This window comes from Arachis hypogaea, chromosome 11 (assembly GCF_003086295.3).
Source record: "Arachis hypogaea cultivar Tifrunner chromosome 11, arahy.Tifrunner.gnm2.J5K5, whole genome shotgun sequence".
Lineage (NCBI taxonomy): Eukaryota > Viridiplantae > Streptophyta > Magnoliopsida > Fabales > Fabaceae > Arachis > Arachis hypogaea.
In genome coordinates this window covers 53,553,053-53,567,108 of record NC_092046.1, presented here as the reverse complement: position 1 = coordinate 53,567,108, position 14,056 = coordinate 53,553,053, and the positions used below count along the sequence as shown (strand labels likewise).

Below are 14,056 nucleotides of genomic sequence, written 5' to 3'. Positions count from 1 at the left end.
AAAGGGTGTAATTTGAGAATTTCCCGATTCTGAGGGGTCGGTTTGCATTTGTCGGTTTGGGGATGTTCCTTTTGGTTTTCTCTTGGTGGGGGTTATGTCGAGGTGTTGTGTTACCGTGCTGTGTGTTGCCGTGAACCCGTTTATTGGCGGCTACGACTTGGCTTACCTCTTCGTCGTTTATGTATTCCTTTGCGACACCTTGGATCTCGCGCATGGTCCACACCGGTCTGGTGGTGAGGTGTTTCCGGAAGTCTTCATTCATGAGTTCGTTAGTTAGGAAAAGGCTTGCGACTGAGTCCGTGAGTCCATTGACCGTCAAGCACTCGTCGTTGAACCGGCCAAGGTATTTTCTCGTGGACTCATCCTGTCTCTGGGTAACTCCTAACAAGCTAATGAGGTGTTTGGCTTTTGTGATTCTGGTGGTGAATTGGTCCATGAATATTTGCGAGATATCGTGGAAGCCAATTATGGATCCATTGGGAAGGGCGTTAAATCATTTAATCGCAGGGCCGGCTAGGGTTACCAGGAATGTCTTACATCGAACCGTGTTGGCGGCCCTGATAAACCCCATATTTAGGGTTTATCTTGTGCTTGATTTAGGGGATTTTATGACCTTTTACCCATATTTATTCAATGAAATAGCATGGTTTCATAATTGTCTCCCAATTTGTGCTTAAGTGTGAAAACATGCTTTCTAGGTCCTTAATTAGCTAAATTCAATTCACCCTTGATTCCACTAGATGCCTTGATTTGTTTGTTAAGTGATTTCAGGTTGAAAATGCTAGGAATGAATCAAAGAAGTGAAGAGGAAAGTATGAAAAGTGGAGAACACATGGAAAAAGCCAAAGATTTGAGAAACATCATCCATGCGCACGCGCACTGTACGCGCACGCGTGGATCACGAAATCTTCAAGGGACGTGCACGCGCACTGTACGCGTACGCGCCGGTGGGCGCACATGATTTTTTAATAGAAAACGTGCCCATTGATTTTGAGAAGCTGTGGGGCCCAGTTGCAACCAATTTTGGCGCCCAAAATGCTTTAAAAGACCAAGAATTGAAGGGGAAATCATCATTCACACACTTAGCATCATTTACACACATTAGGATTAGTTTAAAGTAGTTTTAGAGAGAGAAGCTCTCACTTCTCTCTAGGATTAGGATTAGGTTCTAGATCTAGATTAGAATTTCTTAGATCTAGGTTTAATTCATGCTTTGATTTACTTTTCCTTTATCAATTCTTCTTCTTCTACATCTCCTCTTTCTAGTTTTGCATTTAATTCTTGTAATTTTCTACTTTTATGTTGATGCACTTTGTTCTTCCATTTTCCTTTAATGCAATCTATGATTCATGTTCCTTTATTGTTGATTTGTTTTAGTGTTGTTTAATTCCTTGCAATTGAGTAGTGTAGATTTACATTCCTTGCAATTTTACTATGCTTTCCTTTTATGCCTTCCAAGCATTTGATAAAATGCTTGGTTGGATTTTAGAGTAGATTTTAGTGCTCTTGGCTTGGAAAGGTAACTTAGGAACTCTTGAGTTACTAATGTCCAAGGGATTGACGATTGGGAGCCATTAACGCTAGATCTCACTAATTGATATGGTGTAGAACTAAGACTTATGGACTTGGATTGATGTAGCTCACTTGACTTTCCTCTACTATTAGTTAGGGGTTAACTTAGTGGGATTGATCCTTGCCAATTCTCATGTTGTGGTTAGTGATAGGGATAGAGATCCTTGACCACCAAACCTTGCCAAGACCTTGTTAGTTGTTAGTTTGTTTTCATTGCCATTTACATTTTATGTCTCTTGTCTCAAAAACCCCAAAACATACCTCATAACCAATAACAAGACATTTTATTGCAATTCCTAGGGAGAATGACCCGAGGTTCAATACTTCAGTTTATAAATTTAGGGGTTTGTACTAGTGACAAACAAATTTTTGTATGAAAGGATTATTGTTGGTTTAGAAACTATACTTGCAATGAGACTTCATTTGTGAAATTCTAAACCACACAAAAGTCTAATCATCAGGCCCCTTCCAGGTTCATTTTGGCCTCGGAGGCCGTTAGGTGTTCCTGGGGATCCTTGGTTCCGTCATACTTCATATCTGTGGGTTTGTCGAAACCCTTAGGGAGTTTTGCTCTCAGGATTCTTTCAATAAAGGGAGTAGCTCCCATTATCATGTGGTGGTTTCTTGTGCATTTGGCTTCTTGGTGTTGTCGGTCGTCGTCCGTGTCGTGTTGATGACTCGGGTCACAGGAGACGCTGCGATCGTACCTCTTGTCGTGTCGCCGTTTGGGCGACTTGTCGTGCCTTCTGTCATTCGCGTTGCGTTGGTGTCCTTGGTCGCGGGAGACGTCGTGCCGTTTGCTGTGTCATTGCTCAGGTGGCCTGGTGTTCCTGGTATCGTGGTGAGATTAGGTCCTGGAGGTTGCTTGACTTGAATGCTTCGGGTGGTACCATTCTTTGGGTGTAACTCGGCCTTTGAGGTTTTGCACCCTGAGGCACAGCTCTTGGATTATCTGGACCGCCTTCTCTCCCAGGCCGTCGGGTGGCCGGGCTTCAGTGGGAGGATGGTTGTCCTCTCTTGGTTGTTGCTGGGTTGGGGTTGGTTGGCAATGTGTCGGGCTTGTTATCCTCCCGTGGATGGGAGGAGTGTTATCTTGGATTTCGGGTGTTGGGCTTCATGGGTTTGAGTTGGGGTATTGGCTGGAGGATTGCTCCTCGAGGTTCTCCATCATGCCGCCACGATTTGGCAGTCCCCCGCATCTGTGCAAGAACCTTGAGAACTTTCTTGATCTCTTGGCTCCTGAGAGGTCTGAGCTTGGCCACGATGGTGGCGTTAAGGAGGTCGTTCATGATGAGCTTCCTTATGAATTTTCAGTAAGGTCCGAAGGGAGGATCATGGCGACAGAGTTATCATAGGTGAGGCGGCGGATGGCAGAGGTTTGGAACCTTGTGTTGAAGGAGGTGACCTCGTGGGTTTGGAGGAAGAGCTTGAAGAGTTCAAAAAAAGAAGCAACCACGGTGGGCATGAAACCGAAGTAGGGGGTGATGAATGAGAGGGTCCAAAAGGTGGAGGTGTCCCACTAAAGGGAGGCGAGACTTTGTGCTCGGAAGATTTGGAATTTCACCGTTGGAGTAGGGCGAAGGTGCATAAAGAGTGTTATCACTAAGAAGGTGATTGCAAGTCGGAGAAACATTGTTCCTTTGGGATTTCGCCGTTGGAGTAGGGCGAATGTGTCTTATCACTAAGAAGGTGATGCAAGTTAAAGAAATATTATTCCTTTTTGCTCTCAGTTACGAGCAAGAAATCAAGTGAGTGAGTTTGAGGATTGCTCTGGGTTATCCGCCATGCCTCCACGACGTTGCAAATTTTTCACAGACGGTGCCAATGTACTGGAAGCCTCTAGTACGCATTGAGAGATTGATCGAAAACTTGCGGGTCGAGGCGGATGCCGAATTATTTGATTGGAGCAATGGGAGGTGGTACCTGCAAAGACACTCCGACGCTCAAGTTAGAATGGATCTGTGAGGTATAAGGTGTGTAGAGTGATTGACATACTTGAGGGGGCCTGGGGCTCCCCTTTATATAGGCGGTTGTAATTATCTTATATTATCTTATCTTATCTGGTTAAGATAAGGGAGGTATTTGAATTTGATTGTTAATTAGAAGCTTTAGTGGGCCGGTTCCGAACCTTCTAGAAGGATGAAGTAGTTCGGATCCAGGTAACCAGATTTGGAGACTGTTCCAGATGTGAAAGTCATGGGCCGGATCCGTAACAGTTATATTTTTTATTCATTAGATAAATTTTGGCTATTATATTTGTTATATTTTATATAAATATTTTAAATTTATAAGAATATCTTATTATTCTAATTGATTAGATTGTTTACGATATATTATTTGTTATAATAAAATATGAATAATATTATATTATTACATATTAAAGTGGATGAGTAGTGGGCTCAGTTATTGTGGGCCTGGCCGAAAGAGTTTCGTGAGGTGCCACGTAGTGAGCCCCTAGCGGTGTTACAAATGTGGTATGGGGAACTTCATCCACCCTCAGACGCTCCGGATGAGACAAAATGAAAACAGAGGTCGTTACTAGTTAGTCAATGACATTGCAGTATTACACTATTAGCAAGAAATGAAGTTTATCCTTTTAGAAGAGAAATGAAGTTTGTATTGTATTTCTTTAGAGTAAAATATAATTTTTTTTTTGGGTTGAAGTTTGCTAAAAATTTTAAATTTTATTTCAAAAATTTTGATTTGTATTAAGTATATTTTTGGTAGTTAAATTTTTAAAAAATTTAGAATTAATCTAATAATAATATATGATAATTATGTCTAACTTGTGTATATTAAAAGTTGTTTTTGTAAAATTATTATTGAAATATTTTAAATTTTTTAAAAATTTAGTGATCAAAGATATATTTGATTCAAATCCAATAATTTTGTGACAAAATAAAATTTAAAAATATTTTTAAAATTTTAACAAATTTTAAAGACAAAAATATACTTTAACCTATATTTTATTTTATAGTATAAAAGAAAAAAATTTATTAATTATTTTTTATAACAAAAGTAAAAGATGTGAAATATATATATATATATATATATATATATATATATATATGAATTTAATTTTGAAACATATGAAGTAATTTTACATGTGTATTTAATTACGTACTTTTACATCAACAAAATAACTATCTTTTACATTGACTGTGTGAATTATTATAAAAAAAATGAATATAATTAGACAATTTTATAAAAAGTTTTACTGTCAATGTATTAAAATTAATATGTATACCATAATACTATGTGCATATCAAAATCAGTTATCATGTATTTGTGTATAAATATATGTATAGTTTAACTTATTTTTAGTTACTTTTTATTAAAGAAAAGTATAATTTTTTTAATTAATTACTGTTAATAATTTTTTAATACTTATTTATTTATTTATTTATTTATTTATTATTATTATTATTATTATTATTATTATTATTATTATTATTATTATTATTGAAAACTAATATTTTTATTATTATGAGTGAAGACTCAACCCGATCCTTGTCCAAAAAAAAAAGGGACACTACGGCTTTCAATCTTTTAATTTTGGGACAATACGACCCCTCTTTTAAAAAAAACCGTTAAATAGTAACGAAAATTAGATTTTGTGGGTAGTTTTATTTGTAATTTGTGGTGTTTTAAACTCCCACAAACTATTAATAAGTTTATTTTTGAAAAATTTCTTCACTGATAGTGGTTAAGTGGAGAAATTAAAGACCACTGCTGAAAATGATGTCACAAAAAAAAATAATTGCAGTACGAAGACCTTTTAAAGGAAAAAAAACCATCGAACAAGAAATAAAATAAAATAATATTAAATGTTGATGATATTTGTAGTGGTGATGATGATAGTAGAGGAGATAACGAAGGTGATAAAAGTATGGTTGAATAATAGAAGTAGTAGAAGTAGAAGTGATAACACTACAAGAAAAATACTGAGTACCGTCGGATTTAGCAGCATCATTTACCGTCGAATTTAGTGTTAGTTTTTGCGTCGGATACAAGGTAGCTTGGATTTTCCGAAATGTTTACCGTCGGATTTTATATTCTGACTCTGAATCCGACGGTGATTAGTGGTGTGAAATATGATTTCACTGACGCCAACTTTACCAGCAGTTTTACCGTCGAATTTTGCTGACGGTAAATTGCTTTAGTAAAATGTTACATTTAGTTAATTTACGATCAGAAAATTTCGACGGTAATACATTTGGAGCAAAAGCGTTTCAAGTGGATAGCGGCAAAGCTAGAAGGAAGAGACCCCGGCCCGATTCCTAGATCTTCATCCGAGCTAGCTTGGGAGGAGCATGATGCAGTTGACCATCCCACTCCTGAATCCACCAGCTGAAGGTGGACCCTCTTCGTCCTCCCGGATCGTAAGCATATACGGAGGACCGTGCACAAATTAAGTGTGGGGAGGATCGATGACTTCAAGGGGCGTAAAAGTTTCTCTTTTAAAGACACTTTGCAATGTTTCTTGTGGTACTTTTTTTTTCATTTTGAGTACTTTTTCTATTGCATCTTGTTTGGTTTGTTGTGAATATTTCTTTACCGTTTATGGATATTTAGTAGTTAATATTTGCATATTGCATGATAGAATGAATAAGTTGGTGAAACACCAAGGAATTTCCATGAAACCTTTTTTCTAAGGGCGTACCATTGATTGAATTGAAGAAAAATTGTGTTTACCAACTTGCTTGGAGTATTTTGTTTGTAGAACATGGAAAAGAGCTCGAACAACATGCCTTGTGAGATTTGAACTTTAATATATGGTTGCATTTTTCATTGATTTGCAATGATTCTTTATGTGTGATTATACTCCTTTTTTATTGTGATCATTGATTTGCATGATTCTTTATGTCCTGTATTTGTGTTTGGATGCATTTAGCATGATTGAGGCCATCCTTGATGATAAACTCACTAACCTATAAGGCCAACCCTTGCATTCACCTTTGTAAACCCCTTTGAGCCTATGAATCCCCTTTTGTTCTGATGATAACACATTACTCTCCTTAAGTAGAAAATCATTGATGTCCCTGAATTACTCTTTGATTAGCTTGGGTGGATTAGTGTGTAAAGTCTAAGTGTAGGAGAATTTTGGGAAGCATTGGTGATAGAGGTATGAACTCATTGTGAAAATTTTGACAATTAGGTAATGCTCATGCATTTCATTAATTAAAACATATGCATTCATAGTTCAAATAATAAATAAATAAAAAAAACTTGTGCATAACAAAGTATGAAATAAAAGAATAAATAAAGGATGCATATGCCATGTTTGAAAAGAAAATGCATGAGTGAGGTGAGATAGAAAAAGGAAATGGGTAGGAAGGTTGCATTGTTATGTGACTGATGACAGGGTCTTTTAGGCTAGTTTCACCAGCCTTTTTCTTTGTTTTTGATAGGTTTTATGCACTTTCTTGAGTTATAAGTAAGCCATTTGGATAGAAATTCATGCATACATAGATTCATCCAATTATGATTAATTTAATGCAAATTCATGAGAATTATGCTATAATTACTTGTGTGCTAAGAATTATTAGAATTCTCATGACTTTAGCAAGGCTTTGATGCATGTATTGGTTGATGATAGGTGAAAGAAAGCATGGAGGAAGGTTGAAGAATGAGCATGAAAAGATGGAGAAGAAGCAACGTTGGTGGCCAAGTTGGACCACCAACGTTGCCTCAAACGTTGGAAGAGAAACAAAGAACTTCTCTGCAAACACTGCTGATGCTCACGTTTGAGGTAGCGTTGGACATCCAACGTTACCCCCAACGTGGTGATAAAAAATTCAATTCTGGAGCTAAGTGAATTTTGAGTGACGCGTACGCGTGAAAAAGCAAAATTTGATATCCGCGCACAAGCGTGCGTCACGCGCACGCGTGGAATGGCAAAAATTAACCATCCACGCGTACGCGTGGGTCACGCGTATGCGTTAAAATCGAACGTTGGAGGTCCAACGTTACCTCAAACGCTAGCCTCCAACGTCCGCGATGCTCAGCCCAGAATTCAGATTTGAAGATTTTGAATCGACGCGTACGCGTGGATGGAAAAAAAGGCGATGCACGCTTAAGCGTGGAGTACGCGCACGCGTGAAAATGCCAACTTTGGAGGGAACGTTGGAGGTCCAACGCTGAAGCCAACGTCCCCTGCTTTGTTTTAAAACTGCAAAATAAAAATCTTGCATCCACACGCACGCGTGAAGCACGCGTACGCGTGGATGAGCATTTTTGACCCTTTTGCGCGGAAGCGCAAGGTATGCGTACGCGTAGGTTAGCTGACATTGGCCCTCCAACGTTGAGTCAAACGCCAATGACAGCAAGCTTTCTGGTTTTTCTGGTTTTGTTCTAAATGGTGTTTGAGTCATCGTTGGCCCTCAAACGTTGACTCAAACAGGAAGCATCAGGATTCAAATTTTACACAGATCTCTTCTTAACACCAAGGGCAACCAATTGGAGCCATTTTCAACCCAATTCCATCAAGGCCAAAAGCCCAATTCAGAGCTTGAAGATCAATGGAAGAAAGTGTATAAATAGCTTAGAATTTAAGTTAGAAAAGACTTTTACTTTTTTTGGAGCTTTTACTTTACTGGGCATTTTTACATTTTTTTTCTCTGTTTGTTAATTTTAGAATGTATCTTTCAATTCCAATTTCCATTCTGAGAGCTATGAACAACTAAATCCCTTTTCATTGGGTTAGGGAGCTCTATTTTAATTCAATGGATCAATAGTAGTTTTCATCTTCATCTTCTTTCTTTTCTCTTGATTTTTGTTAGAAAGCTTTCGGTCTTAATTCAATTGGATAGTTGTCTTGAGAGAGAAGCTATCCATAATTGGAATTCTTCGGAGCCTTGAGAGAGGAATGAAGAATTCATGCTAGAATTGCTTTCTCACATTGGATTAGATTGGGGTTTGGATGGATATAGTGATATGTAATCCTACCAACACTTTGATCTATGAATCTGTGTAGTATAGTCAGTGACCGAACTTCAACTCTTCCCATGAGAAATTAAATCAAGACATTGGGCAATTGTTCATGCTTAGAGAGATTGGTGAGCCAAGACATTGGGATCCAATCATCTAAGATTGCCAAGCAATGTCAATGAATGCATTGATTGAGGAAGAGGTGAAAATGATTTGATCCGGAGAGTTAAATATCTCCCAAAACCCAATGAATCTCTCATCTCTGATCTTACCCATTTTGTTTACTTTTTGCAATTTTTAATTTCATGCTTAATTTCCCATTTCCCTTTTATTTCTTGCCATTTAAGCTTCTGTCATTTAATTTCTAGCCATTTAATTTCTGTTCATTTAATTTCCTACAATTTTAGTTTCCCGCCAATTTACTTTTCTGCAATCTCAACCTAAATTCCGATTTCACTCAACTAGTATAATTCACCAATTTTAATTGATCGATCTACCAATCCCTGTGGGATTCGACCTCACTCTTCAGTGAGTTTTTACTTGATGACAATCCGGTGCACTTGCCGGAAGGAAATTTGTTGAGAGGCAAATTCCCGCGCATCATGTACATAGGTGATGTAGGATTAGGTGGACGCTCAAGCTAATCAAAGAACTAATTCTTTAAGTCCACTTGACCATAATTCATCCTACCTAAACCCTAGCCCCATTACCTCCCTATAAAGACCTCATGATATTTGTTATTCATGCATTAAATACTAGTTGATTGTTAGATGACTTGCAAATCTTTGAAAGCATGAAAAAAGGAGAATTGAGTGGTTAAACCCTAAACACTAAGCGAATTGAGTGGATACACATCCGGTGAGGGGTTTGATCGCTCAATTCTATGTTCTTACACCTCATATTGTATCTTCATGCAAGTTGTTTAATTGGCTAGTTTTGATAAACTCAATTCAATTCTTTGGACATTGATCTTAATGCATGAACTCTTTGCATTGGCCCTAAATCTTTCTTGTGATAGATTGGGATTTCATGGTTTATTTCTACCAACTCTCATCGTAGTACATATTAGCGATTAGCTTTAGGATAGTTGCAGGCATTTAAATGGTATATAGCATAAGTCTTTTTCCCTTTCATCTATCTCCTTTGTGTGTGGTTAGCATGAGGATATGCTAGTGTATAAGTGTGGGGGAATTGATGAATCCATATTTGATGATGATTTTTGGTTAAAATTGAATGGATTTTTATCATATTAACTTGCACTTATTCCCTTGAATAGCATGCTTTTGAACTTTCCTCCCAAATTGCGCTTGATTGTGAAAATATGCTCTTTTGTGCTTAATTTAATCTATTTTATTCCATTTGCCTTCCATTCGATGCCTTGATGTTGTTGGTGACTGATTTCAGGTGTATAAGGTAGGAATGGGTTGGAGAAAATGGAAGAAGAACATGCAAAGTGGAGGAAACAAGAAGAATCAACGGAGATGAGCTCAGAGACGTGTGCGTGCGCACAGCTACCTGTGCGTACGCACAGCTGCCCAATCAGAGCGGGTGGATTGTTTTGAGCATGTCACGCGTCCAACCAAGCATCGCCTAGTGTGCGTGCGCACAACTACTTGTGTGTACGCACAGGACGGGATTTTCGCCGAAGTGTGCGGACGCACACGCCTGTGCGTTCGCACAGGTGTCCGCACATGACTTCATTTAAATGGCACGTGACTCGTGATTTTGAGGCTTTGGAGGCCCATTTCTGAAGTCTTTTAGCTCATATTGGAGGGGGAAATGAAGACATAACATAGCATATCATTAGTATAGTTTAGGAGTAGTAGTAGGAAGCTTTTAGTTTAGGTTTTTCTCTAAGTTTTTCATCTTCTCTATTAGGGTTTATATTAGGGTTTTACATTCAAGTGCCATTTCCATTTTTTATCTTGGATTTTGTTAGCTTTCATTATAAGCATTCTCTTGTTATTACTCTTTATAGTTACATTATCATTACTCTTTCTTCTAATTCAAGTTATAGTTCAACTTTACTTCTCTCTTGCAGCGCAATTTCAATTTCTTGTTGATGAATTTGATGTTTGATGTTTGTTACATAATTTCTTGTGTTATTCTTGTTGATTGAGATTAATTGTTGCTTTTAGTTTCAAGTCTTTTTTCATTTTTCCAATGTTTAAAGTTCTTGCCCACCAAGTGTTTGACAAAATGTCAAACATGGTTTTAGGCTAAATTTTTTGGTTCTTGGCTTGGGTAAAGTGAGCAATTGGGTTTCTAGAGTTGGAATGTCCAACATTTAGTTTCAATTCTTGGATTGTTAATTTTTCTTGTTCCCACTAACGCTAAGTTGTTGCTAAGGCAATTAGCAAGCAATTTAGGATTTGTGAGTTAAGGACACTTATACTCATTTAACTTACTTTTCGATGTGAGGGTTGATCAAGTGAGACTAATCCATCATAATTGTCATAGTTGTGGTTTCAACAAGGAAAGGACCCTTAGCTCACTCCAAGCCAAGGCTCTTTTTATGCTTTCAATCTTTCATACCTTTATATGTTGATCTCTTTATTACTTTACTTGTTTATATTACACAGTCGGTTCTTTAATTTCTTCATTAGTTCAATCATCACAATTTTGCATGTTCTTTTATTGCTTTATATGTTCATTTCTTCATTCACAACCCCTTGATCACTACAACCGAAATTGCACACTCATAGTTCTAAAGTGCTCCTAAGGAGACGACTCGAGAGTCTAATACTCTCGATTTTGAATTGATTTGGATTGTGACATCTTTAGGATAACAACTTGATTGATGGCTAATTTGTCGGGTTAGGATTATACTTACAACATTAATCCCATTTTGATAATCAAGTTCCTAACCCGTGCAATTGGGTGACGTCAAGTTTTGGCGCCGTTGTCGGGGAGTTCACTTTAGGTGCAATGAGTGCTACAATTTTTGGTTGTTGTAAATATGTGAATAGTATAAATATTTGATTTTTGGCTTGCTACTTGGCACTAATTGTAAATATTACTTTTCTCTTTGGTTAGTCTTAGTAGTCATTGATTGTTAAGTTGGTTCTTGTTTACTTGCCTATTTTTGTTTTGCTTTTCATAATTGCATGTTTTCATTGCCTCCTCAGTTGAATGACACAGTCGCTTCCAGACTCGAGTTTGGCCACTTTTGATCCAGAAATTGAAAGAACTTTAATTCGTATAAGAAAAGCTCGGCATCGGCTAGCTTTTGTGAATAGTGAATCAGGCTCCCTTGAGGAGCACTCCAATTTACTATCACCATCCATCCGTGACCATCATTCTCTGATCAACGAGGAGACTTTATATTCATCTGTGGGGAGTACTGAATTCTCTTTGAGTGACTCAGGTGACACCGTCATGGCGGACCCATCTCGAAGAATCACCTTGAAAGAGGCCGGAGCTCCTGATCTTAACTTGCAACCGCTTCAAATTTTGTATCCGGCTTTAAATCCTAATTTTAAGCTCAATTCCGGCACGATAAACTTGCTCCTCAAGTACAATGGACTACCTGGAGAGGATCCTCTGAAGCATCTAAAGGATTTCCAAGTTGCATGTGCAACTGCGAGAAGACATGGGGCGGATGAAGCCGCAATGTTGGTCTTCACTTTTCCTTTCTCTTTGGAGGGAAAAGTGAAGGAGTGGTTTTACACTCAACCGGGTGAAGTTAGATCCAACTGGGACTTGTTGCGTAAAGAGTTTTTTGAAAAGTTCTACCCTCCTCAGAAAACAGACAAGTTGCGAAGAGAAATCTCTTGCATTGTACAACGGGATGGGGAGACTTTGTATGAGTATTGGGAGAGATTTAAAAAGTTGCTGGAGGCTTGCCCTCACCATCGGATTGATGAGTTGGTACTTATCAGTTATTTCTGTCAAGGAATGCACCACCAAGACAAGCTTCTCCTAGATGCCATGAGTGGAGGTTCATTGACTAAAAACAAGACCGCTGCAGAAGCATGGGAAGTTATCTCAAACTTGGCGGACTCGACTCAACACTCAAGGGAAAGGAGTTCACAAACGAAAGCTTTGAGTGAAGTTTCTCCCTCCGGAGATGCTACTTTGACCAAGACCCTCGGTGAGATGACAACAACAAATTCCTCAAGCTTTGATAAATGCTTCACATCAACCTCCACGGATCGAAGGACCATCAAGGATATGTGGTGTTTGTGCTTGTAACACTCATTACACCGATGAGTGTCCTCAACTCCAAGAGGACACTACATTGGCGGTAGCCAACCCTTATCCACAAAGACCTAATTACAACCAAGGATCCTACCAACATGGAGGCAATCAAAACCAAAGGTGGAATCAAGCTCCTCAAACTCAACCCAACCAAAATGCTCAAGTCTACTACCATTAACATCCCCAAGGTTAACCACCATACCAACAACCATACCAACAACCCTCACAACCTCAACCTCAAGGAAAGTACCTACACCCACATGGTAGATCTAATCCTCCTCAAGTTAACCAAGCCCTTCCCTCCAATTAATCTCACATGAATGACACAATTCACACCTTCATGCAAGAACAACGAGAGTTCCATAAGAAACAAGAGGCGTATATGGCTACCATAGCCGAAACCCTTTCCCGTTTAACTCTCCCTCCTCAAACCGCACAAAACACCCAACAAGCTTCAACCTCAAGTAGTTTACCCTCCTAACCTCAACCCAACCCTAAGGGTAGCATTAATGCCATTACCCTTAGGAGTGGCACTAAACTGGATAAGAATATTGCTATGCCTACAAAGTTGAGTGAGGAGACAAACAATGGAGAGGTGGGAGATGAAGTGGAGGTGATGAGGGATAAAGATGAAAGTGTTGGTAAAAGAGAGGAAGAACCACCCAAGGTCAAAGAGCCAAAGAGAAAGACTTTGCTTGAAGAGCCTTTGCCTATTTCATTTCCAACTTTGGCCAAAAAGGCCAAGAAACAAGAAGAGCTTGACCCAAATATGGTGGAAGTTTTCAAGAAGGTTGAAGTCACCGTCCCCTCTTTCAAGCCATTCAACAAGTGCCAATATATGCCAAGTTCCTTAAGGATATTTGTACTCACAAACACAAGCTTGGCAACCTCAACAAAAAGCCGGTAGATGATTCTATCTCCTCTCTACTTCCTGAAAAATGCAATGATCCCGGCCCATATTTGGTTACTTGTTTGATTGGTAGGGTGAAGTTCATGGATTGTATGTGTGATTTGGGGGCGTGTGTAAGTATCATGTCACTCCCCATTTATGAGAGATTGAACTTGTCACCCCCTAAAGAGATCTGGGGCAAGGTTTGTACTAGCCGATAAAAGTATTGTGTCAGTTGTTGGGATTGCAGAAAATGTCCTGGTTAATATTCAAGGATTTCTCTTTCCAGTTGATTTTCACATTTTGGAGAAACCTCCCATTGACTCAAACAAGCCATCATCTATACTCCTTGGAAGGCCATTCATAAAGACGGCCCGTTTCAAGCTAGATGCACATTCGGGAGTCTATTCTTTTGAGTCGAATGGCAAGTTAGTCAAGTTCACTTTGGAGGAGTCCAACAAGCCC

General features: G+C 38.6%; 1 non-coding gene across 1 annotated transcript; it reads right to left on the bottom strand.

Moving 5' to 3' along the window:
- Positions 1-12,255: 12,255 nt before the first annotated feature.
- On the bottom strand, positions 12,256-12,362 carry LOC112726132 (small nucleolar RNA R71). The gene has a single exon (XR_003165198.1). It is a non-coding gene; the product is annotated as a small nucleolar RNA R71 (small nucleolar RNA).
- Positions 12,363-14,056: the final 1,694 nt, after the last annotated feature.